Below are 14,653 nucleotides of genomic sequence, written 5' to 3'. Positions count from 1 at the left end.
GAAATTAAAGAAGGCAGCACAGTTACCATTCTGACAGATTTGTAACACCAACTTGTTAAAGTTTTAACTCAGCCATTAATATTGCCAATGAATTATGAATATAATTTTTAAATTCAGTTTTTTAACTCTCCCCCCCCCCCCAAGATCTAAGCCTTACAGTAGAAACATGGAAGGAAAAAAAAATTGTTCCGTGTGTGAGTGTGGGTGTGCGTGCCCTTTTAAAAATCTGTGCTCTAAACAAAACATACCAATTTATTTGAGTACCCATGAAGGGACAGTTACCAGCGATGTCTTGCAGTCTGTCTGAAAATGTAAGCTCTGAAAAAAAGAACATTACTATTGGCAGAGATTTTTCCCCTCTTGAGTACTGGAGATAAATAGATTTGACTGAAGTAATAGCTTTACAATTGATTAAGTGACATCACTCAAGGAAATTTGGAAAACAGATATGAATTTGATGCAGAGTGGGCATTGTACAAAAAAAGCAGTGGGTATGAATTTGATGCAGAGTGGGCACTGTACAAAAAAACCCAGTGGGTATTCTTGCTCGACTTGCACTGAGGATGACCTCAAAAAGTTATACAGTAATAATGCAAAAAGAATACAGATACAATGCAAATAATGTCTGGGAGTCTTGTGCACAAAGCTGGAAAACAGAAAAACGGCATAATGAAGATATGTTTAATTTTATTCCTTGCTCCAGTGGTAATCTAAACCAGGTGGAAAATGAACATTGCTACATTCTCATTGGAACCCAGAGTTCAAAGCAAACTCATCCTATTTTTTAAAGAAGTAAAATTCTTGGATTCTATCACTTTGTCACACTCTAGTGTGACTTAGAAACACAATCTAAAGTAGGGCTAGAGCATACAGCCATTGCTTGATTCTTGGTGGTTTTTGTTGAATGCAATGGAATAAACTAAATGGGACATTGATGAGACATTTCAACAGGGCTTTTTTGTAGAAAAAGTCCAGCAAGAACTCATTTGCATATTAGGCTATATCCCTGATGTCACCATTATTTATTTGGGGGATGGACTGTGGCTTAGTGGTAGAGCATCTGCTTGGTAAGCAGAAGGTCCCAGGTTCAATCCCTGGCATCTCCAAAAAAGGGTCCAGGCAAATAGGTGTGAAAAACTGCAGCTTGAGACTCTGGAGAGCCGCTGCCAATCTGAGTAGACAATACTGACTTTGATGGACCGAGGGTCTGATTCAATATAAGGCAGCTTCATATGTTCATATTTCACACAGGGTTGTTTTTTTTAGAAAAAGCCTAGCAGGAACATATTTACATATTAGATCACACCCCCTGATGCCAAGCCAGCCAGAACTGTGTTCTGGTGCATTCCTGCTCAAAAAAAGCCCTGCATTTGAAAAAGCCAACATTAATCCCATCCATGAAACTTTGTACTTTCATCCCACCCCAAAGAATATCCCTAAACACTTTAATTTCTCCAATCACATATTGCCTTATAAGAGGGGGGGAAACTGATCTATTGATTATCAATCTATTTCTGTGTTTATTTTGCACATTATACAGGATAGCAATTCTTATCATATTGTAATAGAACTAGCAGCTCACAGGTCCCACAGTTTACTGGTGCAACACATAAACTGCATACATAAAATTGCAGGTCCATCATCTCCAGGTAAAAGGATCTCAGGTCACAAGAATGGGAAAGATTCTGCCTGTCACCCTGAACAGCTGCTCCCACCAGTTAGAGTAGATAAATCAATTATAGCAGGGGTGGCCAACGGTAGCTCTCCAGATGTCTTTTGCCTACAACTCCCATCAGCCGCAGCCAACATGGCCAATGGCTGGGACTGATGGAAATTGTAGGCAAAAAACATCTGGATAGCTACCGTTGGCCACCCCTGAATTATAGGGATGAGTGAATATGCCTCTTTTCCTTTTTGTTATCATGTGATGTTCTATGCACCTTTTTGGTTTTGCCCATTTTCCTGATTTTAGCTGGAACTGATTCTGAGAGGAGGTGCTATTGGCTGAGTTGTCTGTCTTGAGTTATATTTTCTCCAGCTGACCAAGCAAAGAGCTGGGGAGTGCTCTGGAACCCTTCCATCATTTTGAAAAGCAGGTTTGGCTGTAGCTAAAGCTTGCTCACCTTCGGATGTCTCAGATTCTGTGTTTGTATCAGCACTTCCCAAATGTGGAGACAACAATATATGGGTTCAACTAGGTTTCATTAAATAGCTGATTAGCATTGACTACTTGCTCAACTTTTAAGTGGTGACTATGTCACACACTTGCTGTCCACACCTTGGGCAACTCTACCTTGGCTCCAAAGCAGGCCACAATTATTGTTGGTACTCTTACTGTTTATCCTAGAAAATGTACTAGCACAGTCTCTGTTGGCAGAGAGTGCATATAACAAGACTACCACATCTCTCAATCAGGTAGCATTATTTGTTTACTCTTAACTGAGTCACACTGCACAAGTACCTGCACTCAGAGAAGAAACAGTGGGTTGGATTCCATTAAAGAAGCCAGATATTTTTGTTTCAGTTGGATACCTCCTGCTACTGACTGTTGCCATTCAGGAGGGCAACAGGGGGAAATGTGGGCATGAAAAATGGCGATGACTACTTGCATTGACTACTTGCTCAACTTTTAAGTGGTGACTATGTCACACACTTGCTGTCCACACCTTGGGCAACTTTACCTTGGCTCCAAAGCAGGCCACAATTATTGCTGGTACTCTTACTGTTTATCCTAGAGGGCACATTAACTACCAAGATGTACCAAATGTCATCATCCTCTCCCAACATCCTGCTCCAGCAACTTGGGATTTAGTTGGTATTGCTGAGCATCAAGGACATCCCAACCATAACCCCACACAAGGTAGGATACTTGCACATTGAGTTCCAAGAACAATTACTTTGATAGCAGTAGCCTAAATATGCCTAGATAATTTATTTATATATAATTTATCTGGGTTTATTGCAAGCTCTGGTTCCAGTTCAAAGGAGATGTTGCATTATTGTGTATGCTAACATCTTTATGGCTGACTTGGAGCAATGCATCCTAAACTCCCACGCACTCATACCTCTTTTATACCTGCATACATATATGCCTCCAGCTACCATCCTGAGCATACCAAACAATCCATTGTATACAGCCAGATTTTATACTACAGCCACATCTGCTCAAATCCTACAAACAGAGATTCTCATCTAAGGGATCTACAACAAACCTTTTTGGAACTAAATATCCACCTAATGAAGTCAGGAAACAGATTAACTAAGCCAGAATGGTACCTAGAGAAAATCTGTTGCAAGACAGACCCAAAAGAGACAGCAAAACAGGACACCACTAGTGGTCACACACAGCTCCCAGCTCAAAACAGTTCAACACACCATCAGTGACTTAAAATCTGTACTGGATAATGACAGTTCTCTTCCACAAGTTCTGGGGGGCACATTTTTTCTTGTGTATGGACAGCCCCTCACCCACTGTTATGCAGAGCTTGCAATAAACCCAAATGCCAACTTCGCTGCCACAGATACCCAGACAACACAATCACCAGCTCTAACAACATCAACTACACCATCTCAGGCTCAGGCTTATTCACATGCTCATCTTCTAACATTGTATATGCCATTAAATGCCAACAATACCCTTCAGTTCTCTACCTAGGGCAAACAGGTCAAACCCTACACAAAAGGAAAAATGGGTACAAATCTGACATGAAGAATCACAAAACTGAGAAATCTGTAGAAGAACACTTCCGATTCCCAGGGCACTCAGTGGAGGACCTCAGATTAGATGTTTTATTGCAAAGGAACTTCATGAACAGATTGGAAATGGAAACTTTCCACTAAGATGCAGTCTTGTGAGCAAAAATTATGCTTTGTGAGCTACTGGCATTAAAGTTGTGAAATACTGCATAAATTAATTTGATCTGGGGCCATTTTTCCTGAGCTAAGACAAAAATGTGTGAGCTGGAGGCTTAAAATCTGTGAGCTAGCTCGTGCTAACTCAGTTTAAAAGGAACATATTCTGTCCTTACATATGTATTCTCACCAGGAAGGGCTATACATCCTCTTTATTTTAGTGTATTACCTACTTGGACTAGTAGATTGGAATAGTGATTATAATGTAATGCAATGAATATTGGAATGTATTTCTCTGATCTGGTGAAAGAGGAGACATTTACCATTTACCCCATCTTAACCATGAGCAACCATTTACCCCATCTTAAAGTAACAGATGCTGTTAGTTAGGTCCATGCTTGAGAGGATACAAATGTAGCATATCAAGATTTCAACTAATTACTCTTAGCATTCTTCAATTAAAAAGGATATATTTGCACATTACTCTCCTATCTTGACATAGGAACATAAGAGAAGCCATGTTGGATCAGGCTAGTGGCCCATCCAGCCCAACACTCTGTGTCACACAGTGGCACACACACACACACACACACACACACAGATATATATATATATATATATGAGAAGGAAAACTCTAACATCAAACCCGGGCAGATAGAGCTCGTTAATGTAACACCTACCACCTGGAGGACTCGCTGCCGGCGTCCTGGCTTACTGGGCCATGGCAAATGACCCCCAGGTGAAAGGGTGGAGCCAGTACCGCGCACACTGGGCTTCACCTAAAAAATTCCTCTGCGCAGGCCTGAAGGGCATATCCACATACACAACCCACAACGCATCAAGTCCTGCAGCGATGGGCAAGGGGCGAAACGGCAGGTGGAAGGTGCCACTGGAAGCCGCAGTCCCGATCCTGCATGTAGGCGGTTCAGGGTATTGGTCGCCTGATGCTAACCTGGAGACGACAGCATTTTTCGGCAGCACTCTGAACGACCAAGCAGCCTTATCTAGGGACAGCACTGCTTGCTCCACACGGAGAGGGGCCTAAAAAGGTGGTCTAAACAAAGCTCGTCTCCTCCACCCCAGTTGGCTAGCCGCGGTCAACGGGCATCCTTACTTGCGGTCAAAAAATAACAACAAAGAAAAGGCATGCACCTCCCTCACAAAGTGTGCAAAGACTAAAGCTTGCGTGTTGGAACATCAAAACCATGCTTGACACAGTAGACAGTGGTCGCCCTGAATGACGCTCTGCTCTAGTTGCCCACGAACTTCTCAGGTTGAATATCGACATAGCAGCTCTCAGTGAGGTCCGTTTCCCTGAGGAAGGTAGTCTTCAAGAACACGGTGCTGGCTATACCCTCTACTGGTCAGGCAAGTCAAAGGCTGAGAGCCGCCTTTCTGGCGTTGGCTTCATGGTCAGGAACTCCATTGCCTCCAAACTCGAAAACCTGCCAACAGGTCACTCAGATCGCATCATGTCCATGCGCCTCCCACTTCAAAACAAGCAGCATGCAACACTCTTCAGTGTGTATGCCCCAACCCTTCAAGCAGATCCTGCAGAAAAGAACAAGTTCTATGCTGATCTACACAACCTCGTACGGAAGACCCCTACAGAGGACAAGGTGATCATCCTTGGCGACTTCAATGCCAGAGTAGTTAAAGACTCGGAAGCCTGGAAAGGAGTACTTGGCAAACACGGCATTGGCAACTGCAATGACAACGGGCGCCTCCTGCTAGAATTCTGCATGGAGCACCAGCTCACCATCACCAACACTATCTTTCAGCAGAAGAACAGTCTGAAGACAACCTGGATGCACCCACGGTCCAAGCACTGGCACCTTATCGACTACATTCTGGTGCGCCAGAGAGACCTTCGAGATGTCTTACACACCCGAGTAATGCCCAGTGCAGAATGTCATACGGATCATCGTCTTGTACGCTGCAATCTCCATCTTCACTTTCAACCCACGCCCAGGAGAGGAGGTATCCCTCGGAGGAAGTTTCAGGTTGGCAGTCTCCAGTCAGTCGAAGTTAAAGCTGCCTTCCAGGCAAAACTCCAGTCAAGAATTGAGGACCCCAGTTGCCCCACAGACCCTTCTCCAGAAGCACTCTGGGAACACCTAAAAACTACCGTCCTGCAGATCTCTGAAGAAGTCCTCGGGTTCTCCACAAGGAAGAACAAGGACTGGTTTGATGAGAACAATCAAGAGATCCAAGATTTACTGGCGAAAAAGAGATCTGCCTACCAAGCACATCTTGCTCAGCCCTCCTGTCCTGGGAAAAAAGCAACCTTTCGTGCTGTATGTAGCAACCTCCAGTGCAAGCTTCGAGACATTCAGGTGGACCAAGCTTGCAGAGAGAACCCAGCTGTGTGCAGACACTGGTGATTTAAGAGGGTTCTACGAAGCCCTGAAGGCAGTATATGGTCCATCATATCAGACTCAAAGTCCCTTGCGTAGTGCAGACAGCCAAGTGCTCCTCACAGACAAGGCATCCATATTGAACCGGTGGTCGGAGTATTTTCAGGTTCTCTTCAGTGCCAACCGCGTAGTTCAAGATTCAGCAATTCACCTCACCCCACTTCAACCAGTGAAAACAGAGTTGGATGAGATCCCCACTCTAGAAGAGACTGTTAAAGCCATCAAGCAACTGAAAAGTGGCAAGGCAGCAGGAGTTGATGGAATTCCACCAGAGATCTGGAAGCATGGGGGCATAGTACTACATAGCTCACTTCACAAAGTACTTGTCACCTGCTGGGAACAAGGCAAATTACCACAGGACTTTCGCGATGCAATCATCATCACCCTATACAAGAACAAAGGGGAAAAGTCAGACTGCTCCAACTACCGGGGGATAACCCTGCTCTCCATTGCAGGCAAAATCCTTACCAGAATACTCCTGAACAGACTGGTGCCCGCCATTGCAGAAGAACTCCTCCCAGAGAGCCAGTGCGGCTTCAGAGCTAACAGGAGCACCACCGACATGGTATTTGTTCTCAGGCAGCTCCAAGAGAAATGCAGGGAACAGAACAAGGCTCTGTATGTGACTTTTGTCGACCTTACCAAAGCTTTCGATACCGTTAGCAGGAAAGGCCTGTGGCAAATCTTGGAACGTTTAGGATGTCCCCCAAGGTTCCTCAGCATGATCATCCAGCTACACGAAGACCAGCGAGGCCAAGTCAGACACTGCAATGACCTCTTGGAGACCTTCCCAATAGGCACAGGTGTAAAGCAAGGCTGCGTTCTCGCGCCAACTCTCTTTACGATCTTCTTTAGCATGATGCTTCAAAGAGCCGCAGTAGATCTAGATGATGATGATGGTGTCTACATCCGCTATCGCACCGATGGCAGCCTGTTCAACCTGAGGCGACTAAAGGCCCACTCCAAGACAATGGAAAAACTCATCCGAGAGCTACTGTTTGCTGATGATGCTGCACTCGTCTCCCACTCGGTATCAGCTCTGCAGCATATGACGTCCTGCTTTGCAGAGGCTGCCAAGCTATTCGGCCTAGAAGTTAGTCTGAAGAAGACAGAAGTTCTCCACCAGCCTGCACCCCAGGAAGATTATCACCCTCCCTGCATCACTGTGGGTGAATCAGTTCTGAAGACAGTCCAGCAGTTCAGCTACCTGGGGTGCATCATCTCCTCAGATGCTAAGATCGACAAGGAGATTGACAACAGGCTGGCAAAGGCAAACCATGCCTTTGGTCGACTGCACAAAAGAGTGTGGTGCAACAAGCATCTGAAAAAAGGCACAAAGATCAATGTTTACAAAGCGGTTGTGATGACAACCCTCATCTACGGCTCCGAATCGTGGGTTTTATACCGTCATCACCTGCGACTCCTTGAGCGCTTTCATCAGCGCTGCCTTCGCACCATCCTCAACATCCACTGGAGTGACTTTGTGACCAACACTGAAGTTCTCAAGCGGGCGAAGGTTACCAGCATCGAGGCACTGCTGTTGAAGACGCAGCTGCGCTGGGCAGGGCATATTTCTAGGATGGAAAACCACCGCCTTCCCAAGATTGCCCTGTATGGCGAACTCTCCACCGGCCATCGAAATAGAGAGGCACCAAAGAAGAGGTACAAGGACTCCTTGAAGAAATCCCTTGGCACCTGTCGCATCAACCATCACCAGTGGTCTGACCTAGCCTCAGATCGCAAAGCATGGAGGCACACCATCCACCAGGCTGTTTCTTCTTTTGAGAACGCACGCATAGCTGGTCTTGAGGACAAAAGGAGATAGAGGAAGAATCACACTGCTACAGCACCAACCCTAAATCAGACTTTTCCCTGCAGCCACTGTGGCCGGACCTGCCTGTCCCGCATTGGTCTTGTCAGCCACCAGCGAGCCTGCAGCAGACGTGGACTATTGCACCCTTCTTAAATCTTCGTTCGCGAAGCCAAGCCGAGATGGAGAGAGATGGTGTGTGTGTGTGTGTGTATGTGTGTGTATATATATATATATATATATATATATATATATATATATATATATATATATATATATATATATATATATACATACATACATACATACATACTGTGGCTAACAACCACTGATGGACCTCTGCTCCATATTTTTATCCAATCCCCTCTTAAAGCTGGCTATGCTTGTAGCCACCACCACCTCCTGTGGCAGTGAATTCCACATGTTAATCACCCTTTGGGTGAAGAACTACTTCCTTTTATCCATTTTAACCTGACTGCTCAGCAATTTCATCGAATGCCCACGAGTTCTTGTATTGTGAGAAAAGGAGAAAAGGACTTCTTTCTCTACTTTCTCCATCCCATGCATAATCTTGTAAACCTCTATCATGTCACCCCACAGTTGACATTTCTCCAAGCTAAAGAGCCCCAAGCGTTTTAACCTTCCTCATAGGGAAAGTGTTCCAAGCCTTTAATCATTCTAGTTGCCCTTTTCTGCACTTTTTCCAATGCTATAATATCCTTTTTGAAGTGCGGTGACCAGAATTGTACACAGTATTCCAAATGAGACCGCACCATCAATTTATACAGGGGCATTATGATACTGGCTGATTTATTTTCAATTCCCTTCCTAATAATTCCCAGCATGGCATTGGCCTTTTTTATTGCAATCGCACACTGTCTTGACATATTTGCTTCATAACTATATCCAAACAAATGGTGACCTTATAAACTTACCTTGTTATTCCTGTTTGGTTGTTGTATCTGTTAAAATGTCTTCATTATGTTGTCTGCTAATTTGCTGTTCACCTATATGTATGGACTGTTAACTTCCATTTCAATGTATCTGAAGAAGTGTGCTTGTATATAAAAACTCATACCTTGAATAAAACAAATGTGCCACTGGACTCCAATTTTGTTCTGTTGGTTCCCAGAAAGAGCCATTTAACTTAAAAGGCCCAAAAGCTTGATTCTGAAAAGGTTAGAAACCACTAGGACAATGCCAGTTTACTAACAGTTGACCAAGGGTAGCGCTATGAATTGCCAGCAACTTGATGGTAAGAACTTCTGGTTTGTCATTTCAGGCAAACCATGAAGGAGAAGGCATTCCAAAGTTGAGATGGCATTGCTGAAAAAGGCCTGTTCCTGGCTGCAAACCAAACCACATCTGTAGGTTGGGGCACAGAGAACAGGATCTTTGCTGGTGGGCTGGACAATATAGACAAAGGCTGTTCTTCAAGTATACTGGATCCAATCCATTTAGGGCCTTACATGGCAAGAACCAGCCTCTGAACTGTGCACAGAAATAGAGGGTAACCAGTGCATATCTTAGGGTTGCCAAGTCTTACCTTGGCTTCAGCAGAGGGATAATTCTCATGTGTGCTCTTTGTGCATGTGGCGTGGTGATATCACCTGGAAGTGACATCATCGCACTGGGCAAGTCATGCCAGGGATGCTGTAGCCTTTGGGTAAAAACTCTATAGTACCATCACTTCTGGTTGATGTCATTGCGCTGGGCATGTCACGCGGCATGGAGCTCTTTGGGGTGGAGATCCCCCCAGCAGCCTGCTCCGTGCCAGTGGGTTGTGGGCCTCCAAAACAGGGGATCCCCCACCCCCAGTGGGAGCTTTGCATTCCTATCAGATTTTTAAGCATCAGGCTATAATCTAGTCTAATTTGTCCTCTAGTTGTTGCAAATATTTGAGAGGTTTCCCAAAACTTGTTGGGTAGTCTGGATTTACGTGTTTTATCTCTTCATCCACAGAATGTGGTTCTTTAATCATTCTTTAACACATGTATTGTCTGATCTTTGAGAAGGGAGAGGACAAAGACTCTGATTCAAGCAGAAGAGCCTTCTAGATAATCAAGCCAACATGCACTCAAATTCTTTCTATGTGAGCTGCCTTTAGCTGAGAGATTAAAAATATATATTGTCTGCCAAAATCAGTTTACAGAACACTCAATCTCAGCAGTATTTTTAATGTTTACTTCAATAATTTTTTTTAACATCTGAAGCATAATTGCATGACAAAACACACAAAGCAAAGCAAAGCCTGTTTTGGTGTTCCATCACATTTGTTGTATAATGATAAACCAGCAGGGGGCTTTTTTCCTCCCCTGATATTCAGTGTGCTAATTTCTCCTTTTCTCCTGTTAGTCAAGAGAGGAGACAAATATGAGCATATCTCTGGATTGAAAGTAGGATAAAACACAAAATTACCACATGCAAACTGCCCACTCAATTTTCAACAAAGTTTCCCAACAGAACACTGAATCCCAAAACAGTATGCTGGGATGTGCTAATTTGCCACAACAGAACAGTTAGAGCACCGCTAGAAATAAATTAATTAAAACATAAAGGCTCCTGTGAGCCCTAAAAACTACCTTACAATGGAACAGAGGGGCTTACTATATACACACATGATTCACTGATATGCTATTTCCAATAAACCTCTGCTGTCTGTCTACTTTAGAGCTGGATTTAGAAATATTAAACTATGGTTCAGGGCTTAAAATTATGAGAAATCTCAATTTTTTTTTTAAAAAAATCACTCAACTAGTAACCTTTTTGGTAATACTCTGGGGCCTCTTGAGATAGTTTAGGGCCTCAGCACATTTTAATTTGGCCCTGATCTAGTTAGCTAGCTAGTGTGGTGTAGTGCTTAGAGTTTCAGATTAGGGCCTGGGATACCAAGGGACAACCTCATTCCAGCCATGCAGCTCATTGAGTGACCTTGAACCAACCAGTCTATCTCAGCCTAACCTGTCTCATATGGCTGCATGAGTATAAAATGGGAGAGAGACCATGTCTGCTGCCCCAAACTCCTTGGAGTAAGGATGGAATGAAAATGTACTAGCACAGTCTCTGTTGGCAGAGAGTGCATATAACAAGACTACCACATCTCTCAATCAGGTAGCATTATTTGTTTACTCTTAACTTAGTCACACTGCACAAGTACCTGCACTCAGAGAAGAAACAGTGGGTTGGATTCCATTAAAGAAGCCAGACATTTTTGTTTCAGTGGGATACCTCCTGCTACTGACTATTGCCATTCAGGAGGGCAACAGGGGGAAATGTGGGCATGAAAAATGGCGATGATCAGTAGAGTTACCAGCTTTAGATTGGGAAATTCCTGGAGATTTTGGGGGTAGACTCTTCGGAGAGTGGGAGTTGGGGAAGAGAGGAACTTCAGCAGGGTATACTGCCATAGGGACCAACTTCCAAAGCAGCTATTTTCTCTACGAGAACTGATCTGTCAACTGAAGACAAGTTGTAATGCCATAAGATCTCCAGCTAACATCCTTTGCTTCGTATACAGAAGATCCTCAGTTCAATTCCTACTATCTGAAGGTTGGACCCCAATTAGTGTTGCTGACATCATGATGGCATCACTTCTTGCAAGCCCCAGAAGTGACATCATCAAATCAGGAGATGCTCTAGCATTCAACCAAAGTCTATGGTTAAATCATCGATCCAACAAATGCTAAAGCATTGTTGCTGATGCAATGACATCATTTCTGAGTCTGAGCAGAACTCTGTGTTTCTAGAGACACAACACCCCTGCCCCCTATAAATGCCCCACTGGTTGCTAGACTTGGGCTGGCAAATCTAGATTCTCAGGGTTGCCTCTTCCAAGTGAGGTTGGAGTTCTCGCAGAATTATAAATATTCTCCAGACTACCAAAATCAGTCCCTCTGTATAAAATGGAAGCATCAGAGGTTTAATCTCTATAGAGTCATATCCCTGCTAAGGTCCCTTCCCAACCCAACCCCACTTCTCTGGGAAAACTGATCGCTGTCATCTGGAGATCAAATGTTGTAGTAGGAGATCTCTGAGCTCCAACTGGAATTTGGCAACCCTATGGTCAGAGGACCAGGGGTTTTTTTGTAGAAAAAGCCCAGTAGGGACTCATTTGCATTTTAGGCCACACCCCTGATGCCATCATTTTTTCACACCATTGTTCTCTACAAAAAAAGCCCAGCAGGAACTTATTTGCATATTAGGCCACACCCCCAGCACCAAGTCAGGCGCAGCTGTGTTTCTGTGTGTTCCTGCTAAAAGAATGCCCTGCAAAGGAGCACACCTGGAGCACAATACTTGAATGAATGAAGCAGACCTGCAGATTTACATAAGAAAAAAAAGTGAACCTCAGTTCTCAGATGCTTGGAAACCATTGCACTAGAGGCAAGAATGCAGGTGGCTGCATGCCATCTGCAGCTCTTTTTTTAAAGCTCATTCACTCTGGGTTGACCAGCCACTCCTTGCTGCGAGCTAAGTGTGCAGCAGGCAGGAATCTGGGGCTATTGCTGACATCAAGTAATATTTCATTTTAGTTCAGGAACCACAAGTATAGCCAGGATGACTGCAAAATAACTATTTATTCTACATGCTATAACTAACAAATAGAACAACAGACTTTGACCAAATCGTCAAGCCGTACTGAGTTCTTTTCCAGTAATGTAATGCAAGGGTGCAGTCACACTCACCATTAAATCCATCTGCAACGTACCTCTATTATAATCCACACAACCAATTTCCCGATCAGACAACAGCCGGGCTCCCATTCTATCCCATGTGGGTCCCATCGCTGGTCAATCAGAGTGCTCTATCGGACCTCGTTTCATGAGACGTCAATCTGCATTAGTGCAGGCGCAGTGATGCCTGCTATCTGCACTATCGAGCAGATCCAGCGTCTCCTCCCTTCTCCACGAGAGACCTCACACACCCACCATGACCTCATTCTTGAGGGCGGGGATGTGCGTCGCTTTTAAATGGGTTGGATCACTAACAGTTTTGCTAGTTCGTTGGCACTACTTTTCCAGCACGAGCACTATGCGTGCAGAAAAAAACCTAGGAATTCAAATCAGTTCACATCTAGTTTCAAAAGTGAGTTTTGTTTTTGGACATAGGGGCAGGTAAACGATTTATCGAGCCAACATTCGCTCACTCATTCACTGGCGCAGTGATATCACTTGCAGGGGGCTTTGGACGGAAAGTGGTGGTACACTTCCGATGAGTTGCCAATGATGGAGCGTTCAAAAAGAGAAATCCCGCTCAGGAACCGTCAGAAGAATTTTGTTCCGGATTTAAAGCAGTATCAAATTAGTCCGCGCCCCAGTCATCTCTACACGGGACTCGAACGAGCTAACCACCATTCGCAGATGCTGACGTTTGGACAACCGCTAAAATCCGACATGCTTCCGGACTCCACTCATGCCCGTAGCGGGATTTTCTGAACGTCTGACCTGACCCCAAGTCTTTTTTCTTTTTATCACTAGAAGCCCTGTGGGACTGAGTTTTCAAATTGCAGTACCACAGCTATTCTAAGCAGTCTTCATGCAACATGGAGCTTTTATATAGCTCATTCACTAAACTATATGTAGTCAGTACAACTATACCAGCTGTGTGAGGAACCCTGCACATGTACAAGAATCAATGACCTGGGTATGAGAACATTTGCACAAATGCATGCAAGTATCCTGGGTCATTTATGTCAACTCCTAATATGCATGGCAAATCTCAATCAAATACTCCACTGCACTGATTTCAGTAATTCCTAAGAGGAAAGGCATCAAATGTAGTGCTGGAACTTGTTTAGTAGACCATCTTTTGTGAACAATAGCTAAGTGTAGGATCTTTTCAGTGACTGACCCATCATTGTGGAATACTTTCCCCACAGGGGTCCCTTTCAATACGGTTTTGGAAATCAGGCCTTATGACTAAACAGAATATTTTAAATTATTCGTTGATCCTTACCTGTTTGCTTCCTTTTCTTGCTTCCTTTTGATTTTCAGCTTGGAGATCTAACAGAATTACAATTAGTCTCCAGGCCACAGCACTCAGTTTTCCTAGAGAAAATGGCAGCTTCAAGTATAGGTGAAGTATAGGTGACTGAGAAAGCCTGGCAAAGCAAGCTGTGATGCAGAAAGAAGCAAGAGAGAAAGTAGGAAGCAGATGACAGTGAGGGCAGATAGAAACTCGTGGGACTGATAGGAGCACTTCAGGGGCCTGATCCAGCCCTCAGACCACATGCTTGACACCCCTGCTCTAGAGTCTTCAAAAAATTCAGAAATCACATTCTGTGCAAAGGATCCCTTGATGAGTTAAAGTGCAAACAGCTTTTACAAGGAAAGTGCTTGTCTGTGACTGCTGTATATCAACTATGGAGATTCTGAGGACTGTCTTGATCCCTCTTTAATAGAGTATCAGAAATGGTGCATCTATTCAAGCCGGTAGGACTGTTAGAGGTGACAACGAGGAGTCCAATTTACCTATACATGAAACTACTTGCACAGGCACTTTTTTCATTGTCAAAGCTATTTGCACTTTAACTCATCAAGGAACTCTTTTCTTTTGTCTGGTTGTAATCTGTCCT

The sequence above is a fragment of the Heteronotia binoei genome, chromosome 4 (genome assembly GCF_032191835.1).
Source record: "Heteronotia binoei isolate CCM8104 ecotype False Entrance Well chromosome 4, APGP_CSIRO_Hbin_v1, whole genome shotgun sequence".
In the NCBI taxonomy this organism is placed as follows: domain Eukaryota; kingdom Metazoa; phylum Chordata; class Lepidosauria; order Squamata; family Gekkonidae; genus Heteronotia; species Heteronotia binoei.
The sequence above is the reverse complement of the archived record's forward strand: the minus strand, read 5'-3'. Positions refer to the sequence as shown.